A 7,449-nucleotide genomic window follows, 5' to 3' on the forward strand; every position below is an offset into this window, starting at 1 on the left:
GTGTGCTTGGTGACCGGAGCCTGACAGCCTCCATTACTGCAGAAAGGCTTTCAGCAGGAGACCGGGTCTCCCGTGGGGCAGCCGCTGGCACAGGCATGGGGAAGCACAGGGAGGGCGCGTAGGCCAGCCCTGTGCAGCGGGTGGGGGGCGGCTGGGCCCCGGCCACAGCGCTACTGCCCTGTTTGTCTTTCTCTGGTGTGAGCTCAAAGGGGAAACAAACGTGCTTGTTGGGAATGTTAGCCATGAACTCTGCATGTTCTTACGCTTTCCTTTGCCACGACGCACGCGCACTCCGCTGAGCAGAGCGGAAAATCTATATATTGGCTCCAGTGCGCATCTCTTCAGGGACTAGTCCACTGAGTCTGGTCTGATGCCGGGGTCGGGGGGAGCAGAGCAGTGGGGGAGGGAGGGCATGGAGGGAGGCCGAGCCCCGAACAGAAGCACGATTTCCTGGCTAACCTTTGTCACTCCCTGTCCCCTAGTCCCTCCTTCCTGGGGGCCTGGGCATAGGGCGGTGGCCACATTTGCTGCCGAACACAGGGCCCCCTGGGCCCCCGTCTCTGTGCTTTCAACACGGCGGACCCCTCGGAGCACCCCAGCTCTGGCCCCGGGAGGCTGCTCCCTCCCAGCCCTTGTGTGTGTCCAGGCCCTCAGGGGGGCTCTGCTGGCCAAGGCTAGGACTGCTGAGTCAGAACCCCTCCTGACCTGGCCTCCCCGCTCTGTGCCCAGCCACATGCCTGGAGGATGGGGTGGCTTCTCCCGCTGCCGGCCGTGGAGGGGAGCAGAGGTCCCAGGCATAGACCGAGATGCGGAAGGCGCTTTAGCGACCACACAGCTTACGTTTTGTCTCTGGCCCAGTCCTCAACACGGATGCACCCAGGCAGAGCCCGGGACGGGGTAGGGATGGCGCACGTGGGTTCCTAGGCGAGGGGGTGAGCGGCCCTGCCCCTCTGGTCAGCCCCTGCCCCCTACACTTCCTGCCAGCAGCCTCCAGGCCTGTCCTCACGTCACGTCGCCGTCACCAAGGAGCCCTGGACAGTCTGCCACAGTCCACCCTGCTGACCTGCCCAGGCGAGGGGCCGCCAAAGCTCCTGGATCTCCCAGCCCAGCCGCACATACCCACACACCACAGAACAGGCCGCGCCCCAGGGGCCGGTCCTGGTTTCCTGGCGCAAGGAGGAGCGTACCTGCTTACTCCTTGGTAGGTGGCCCAGGCATTATATGCAGACGGGGATGTGTGCAGAGGAAAATTCTGAGGGGTGTGGCTTCCAGTGTGTCCTAAGGGGCGCCTGTGACCTGCACCCCCACCCCTGTGACCCCCACAGTGCCCCAAAGCCTCTCCTCAGAGCCTGTGGGCCGGGTGAGGTGAAGGGAAGGAGAGGCTGAGCCGGGACAGGGAGGAACCAATAGGAAGCGGGGGTCGCTGGGCTTTGAGGACCACCCCCAGGAACTGGAGGAACCACTGGCTTCCTGCCGAGAGCCGGCTGGCCTGGGCCTTACCCACCGGCCAAGGCCTGCCCGGCCCCTCGAAGGATCCCCTCACCCACCAGGCCAGGCCGGGGCTCAGCCCCAGTGACCGCACAGGCTGGCCCTGCTGTTGTTTGCCAGTGGGAGTTTGCCAGAAGGCCCAGCGCAGGCGGGAAGCGGTGAGAAGACCTTCCCAGGGGGCGCCTGGGCGGCACAGCGGTTGAGCGTCTGCCTTCGGCTCAGGGCGTGATCCCAGCATTCTGGGTTCGAGCCCCACATCAGGCTCCTCTGTTATGAGCCTGCTTCTTCCTCTCCCACTCCCCCTGCTTGTGTTCCCTCTCTCGCTGTCTGTCTCTCTCTCTCTGTCAAATAAATAAATAAAATCTTAAAAAAAAAAAAAAAAAAGAAGACCTTCCCAGGTGGACCTTAGCACTGGGTAGGCCAGGCCGCCCATCCTGAGCCTCCAGGCACGAAGAGACATACTCACACACACACACACACACAAACACACACACACACACACACACAGACCCCCGTGACCCCCAGACAGACCTAGGACCCTCGGACATGCCCTACCGAGACCCACATCGGCAGACGCTCCCCACGCGGATGCCCTCACAGACCCACACCCCCACTCTCTCTCGCACAGGGACACGCACCTTCCCACCAGGCGTCCGCGGCTGCATCCCCCACCAGCAGGCAGGCCTGGCAGCCTGCTGCGGTTTCCTAGGAAACCGTGTTGCCATCACGGTCCCAGAGTCTCAGGGGCCCCCAGTGTGTGCCGGAAAAGCGCCCTGGAGCCGCCTGGGCCTCGGGCTGCAGGTGGGCACGGGCTGGACGCAGAAGAGATGACATGTGGGCAGAGGGGCCCGGTGGGCAAAGGACAGGCCCCAAGAGACTCCCCAGAGTCCCCATGAACCCCAGGCTCTGAGGGCCCGGAGCCCAGCCCTGCCCTTGTCCAGCCGTGGGGCCGGCCCCCATCAGCACTGCCCCCAGGCGGGATCCCGCTCCTCAGAGGCCGGCTCTCCTCAAAACCAAGCCATTTCCTAGAGAAACAGGAGCAGGAGGAAAGCTGACCGTGAAGTCCTGCTCCCCCAGGAGAAGGGACAAGGACAGCAGAGCTGGGCTGCGGTCAGGGACACCTCCAGGAAATTGGGTCAGGATGGGAGCCTCGCTTCCCAGGCAGGTCTTGGTCCTAATCCTCGCCAGATGGGAGACCACCGCCAAGTTCCTGTGCTGGCGGCCAGCCTGCCTCTGCCCTCCCGAGCGCCCACGGGTGTGGACCCAGGTGTCTACATGCTCGTGGAGGCCAGGCAGGGCCAGAGGGTGAGAGAGGCCCTCGCCACACAGAGGGGTGCGTTCCTGCTGTCCCACAGGCTCCGGACTTTCGGGGTGAAGGCCGTGTGGGCTCGGTGCTGGAGTTCCCTGCAGAGAAGGCCACCCCTGGAGGCAGCCAGGCTTGGCTGACCCACGCCACGCTCCCGGCACCAAGGCTTGGGGCTGTGGGGAGCAGAGGGCAGTGGCCGCCACCCGAGGTCCAGAGCCAGTCTACCTGGACTCTAGGGCAGCCTCAATCACTCCCTGATCTAGAAATGCCAGAATGTTATCCAACTCTTCCCAACAGAGACCCGCACAGAGCACAGACCCTGTCCGCAGCCCGCGCCTCCGAGGCACTGCCCCCAGGTTCAGGCGCCGCCACGGACCACGCTGCCACGGGCCACGCTGCCACGGCTGTGGGCTCGGAGACAAGGCTGCAGGGAGACGTGAATTCAAATCCTGGGGCTGTAACGTAGCAGCTGGGGGGCTGCTCTGAGCCGTCGCTTCCCTACCTGTGAGACGGGCTGGTGTGGGGACTGGAGATGGTGCGTGTCACCGCGCGAGGTCCCACCATAAGGAGCGGGCACCGCTCCCACTGGCTCGCGGCGCGGCGTGAATGCACAGGTGCTCAGTGATGACAAGCAGATCGGAGCCAGCTGTGCTGGGACTGTTTACAACACGGAGACTGGTCAGTGCTGTAAACCAGAGCTTTTCATTCCCCCAGGAAACAGCTCCTTGAACAGAGCACGGGTCTGCCCTTGCACTGCTGTTGTCCTCGTGCCTGATGCAGGGCAGAGAAGTCACCTGGCAGGTCAGAAGTGGGCTGCCGAGCAGCTTCACCACATCATCCTGGAGCTTGGCATCCTGGATAGGAGGGTGCCCGGTGAGGCGGGTGCCTGCCTGGAGACGCACGGCAGGTCCCAGTCCCTGGCCCAGGAATGACCCCGACGCAGGCAAGTCCCTCTGCCAGAGGCCCGGCCAGCTTAGGCTACTGCCAGCCGACAGGTAGGACTGAGTGTGCCGGGGCCTCTCTTTGGGGCTCTGTGGGGCACGGGGTTGGGGCATGGACGTGGGGGGCAGGTGGGTGCTCAGCTGCAAACGGGCAGGTGCAGCAGACCGCTGTCCTTCCTGCTGGGGGGTCTCCGGCACAGCCTGCCCGACTCGCCCCTTGGCTCAGAACCAGGCCCCACATGGCAGGGGGGTGGCGGGGACACCACAGAAGGGACAGAGATGGCCGGAGGCTGAGCCCCCGGGGTGCAAGTGGACATTCAATCCTAGCCTGACTGACTGGGCTCCCTCAGGCCCTGAGCAGGCCGCCATCCTCCCTGCTACCAAGCGCCCACTTGGCCTAGCGATTCAGGAGCGACGCCACCTCACCCACCCCCCAGATCGGCCCTCGGCCTTCTGGGAGGGAGGAGGGATTGGTGGTGGACAGGGTGCCTGCTCCGGGATCCAAGGGGAGAAAAGGGCATCGGCCCTGAGGAACGAGGTCAAAACAAGTGGGGCAGCAAATGGCGTGTGTGGGCATGGTGGGGGGACAGCGGGAGGCCCGGGCACGGAAGCTACTGGGGGCGACAAGCCAGGGAGGGCCTGGCATGGGGGCAGTGGGGGGCTCTGAGTGGCTGCTCCAGCCCAGGGCTGACGCCGACCGTGAAGGCGCCGTGCGCACAGGGCCATGCCGCGAGGGGCTCTGCGCTTCGTGGGCCACGGAGCCCCTCCTGCAGGAGGCCGCTCCCTACAGCCGCCAGGGTGATGCCCTCCCTCCTCTGGGTCTGAGCGTCCCTCCGGCGGCACTCGTGTCCCAAGGCCTGGGGCAAGCATGACGGGAGCCAGGCCAGGCCACCCCTGCTCGGCACGGCTCGTCCTCGACACAGCGTTCAACAGTTTGCACGGCGCTGTTCATTCCCAGGCGTCCTAGCGCACGGGACGGAGGAATCTGCGTGGGGATGACCCTGGTGCGGGTGCACCGAGCTCTGAGCCATGGATGGCGGACACTGGAAGCAGCGACGGCGGAGAAGGAGCCGTCCGTGTTGACACGTGCACACAAGTGCGCGGCATCCGTAGCGCCCCCCCCCCCAGGACACTCCCAGAACGTTCCATTCCCAGCTTTGCAGGTCTGAAACCCTTCATTCACGCTCTCCATTCTGAACCCACGTGTGGTTTAATTTCAGCATTACATTCAGAGTAATTAAACCAAAAAGCTCATTTCTGAAAAGAGACGAGGTATTTGCGTTTCTGCCGCGACGTTTAACGTCTGCCTCATAGTCTGGGTATCGCCCTGGCGGGTGGACCAGTCTCCACTGACAGTAAATTCAAACCCAACCACAGATCCCTGGAGAGAGAGACACACGTTCTCGTGAAAGACCTTCCCTGCTGTCTGCTTAGATGGCTAGCTCTGGCAGCGTGTTTTTCCATTTTAAAGTCGCAGAGCCAAATTCAGTTTAACAACTAAATGATTAGTTGACTTGAGAGCTAATGTGTTTAACATTGGAATGTAACACATTAAATATTTCAAGGAAAAAAGCACAGTATGTGACGCAGAAAGCAAGGATTGTTCTAGAACTGAGCCCAGAGCGGTGGTTCTTGGTGGGGACATGGATGGGCCCGGAAAGGCAGTGGGCACAACCAGAGGGGCTGGTGACAGGAGCGCCCCATCAAGGGAACAGGCGCCTATGGGTGGACCCAGCTCTTGCCTGAAGGAGCAGCCTGCGGGGGCTTGGGGCTTCTGGAACGTGACGCTGAATGGCCAGGCCAGGGGGGCTGGGGACAGGCCACAGGCGGCGACCTGACCGCCTTGTCACTCTCCTCTCCAGCCTCAGTGGAACAGCTGCGATGCGCCAGCGGACCTCGACTCATCCTCCGGGCAACCGCTGGCGAGGGACCGTCCCAAAGGGCCAGAGCGCCACAGCTAGACGCGTGACCAGAAAGGCAGCTCGAACGGTGTGTATGGTGTGCACGAGGAGAGCTTGGGTTGTGCCTCGTCCCCCCCCACCACCACCCATCTGGAGTCGCAGCCCGACCGGCTACCCTCTCGGGAGCCCTCCAGCCGGTGGGGGGAGGCTGGCCTCCGGCAGGCTGGGGCAGCGGGGCCACGGGCCAGAAGCCAGGGTCTCACTCAATGCCTGCTCCTTAGGGTCACGGCCGATCCCCTGAGATCGCAAATCCCAATCACGACACCGTCACAAAAAGGATGTCAGTCTCCACGACCGCGAGGACCCAGGTGTGCACCAACACAAGCTGTGCGCGGATGCTCCTAGCGGCCAAAAGACAGGCACGACCCAAAGTCCATCGAGAGAAAAATGCCTGAAGAAAACGCGGCGCACGCACAGATGGACCAGGACTGGGGCGACGGAAGGAAGCGCTCCCATGTGGACGGACGCCGGAGACGCCACACTGGCTGAGGGAAGCCAGACAGTCCACATAGTGTAGGGGTCCGTTTGCACCAACAGCCCAGGGCAGATGACCCCCGAGAAATAGATTGCCAGGGGCCGGGGCCAGGTGTCGGGGTGATGGGTGCATTCCGGGATATTCTAAAAACCCCTGCACCGCACACAGTGAATGGGGGGCCTGAAACCACATTTCAATAAGCGGGTTTTTGGGAGCCCTCCTTCCTGTCTCCCTGGGGAACACAAGGGGCAGGGGTCCTGAAGGGCCCCCCAGACTCTTGTGTGTGTCTCTGTTTCAAAACCATCATACCCTAAAAATACGCAGTGAATCCCTCAAACAAATCCTTCCGACCATTCTCTCTAACAAACAGCCATTAGGAGACCCATGCTTGAACCTGCAGCCAGATTAGGGACCTGAGGTCTGCACTTGACCCTAAATTCTCCCTTTCTTGCTGCCCCGTGGGTGCCTGTCCTGGACACTGTCCCCAGCGGAACCCTCAGAACCCACCAGTGGTGGGAGTGAGGGAGAGGGGAGGAAGCTGATGGGAGCATTGGTTTGAGCAGGGCCTCAGTGACCCCCTGAAGCAGGATCCAGCTGCCCCCAGACTTCCTCTTTGTGGGGGACGGTCCCCTCCTGCCAAGGCCCAGTGTGGGACCAGGTAGTCCAGACATGGCTCTCCTCCATCCCCATGGCAGTCTGCAGCCCCCACCATGAGGGGCTCAGGCTCTCCCCTTGTGCTCCCTGAACCCCCAGCCTGCACCACCCCTGGTGCTGCCCACACCCATCCATGGCCCCTCACCCCTTTCTGCAGGCCTCCATCCTGGGCCCCACACTCAGTGGTCCCTGGAGCCCTGGGGGGGGGGGGGGCTGTCTGCTTCTGGCCCTCCTGGCTCCCTCCTCCTCTCTGCATTCCTAGCTGTTTCTTGAGGCCCAGCTCACCTCCACCTGGTCTGGATGCCCTTTGTGTCCACACCCCTGCCCTGGTAAGGATTGGATGTTTGTGCCCCCTAAAATCTGTATGTTGAAGCCTAACCCACGATGGGCTGGCATTTTGTTTTTTGGATGTGGGCCTCAATGAGGTCGTGAGGGTGGGGCCCCCATGGTGGGATTAGCATAAGAGCATAAGAAGAGTACCAGGCTCATTTTCTCTCTCGACCATGCAGAAGAAGGTGGCCGGCCATCTGTGAACCAAGAGGGGCCCCTTACCCAACACTGGTGAGCACCTTGACCCTGACCGCCAGCCCCCAGACTACAAGAAACACACATCCGTGTGTCCCC

The sequence above is a fragment of the Ursus maritimus genome, unplaced genomic scaffold (assembly GCF_017311325.1).
Source record: "Ursus maritimus isolate PB19 unplaced genomic scaffold, ASM1731132v1 scaffold_7, whole genome shotgun sequence".
NCBI classification, from domain to species: Eukaryota; Metazoa; Chordata; class Mammalia; order Carnivora; family Ursidae; genus Ursus; species Ursus maritimus.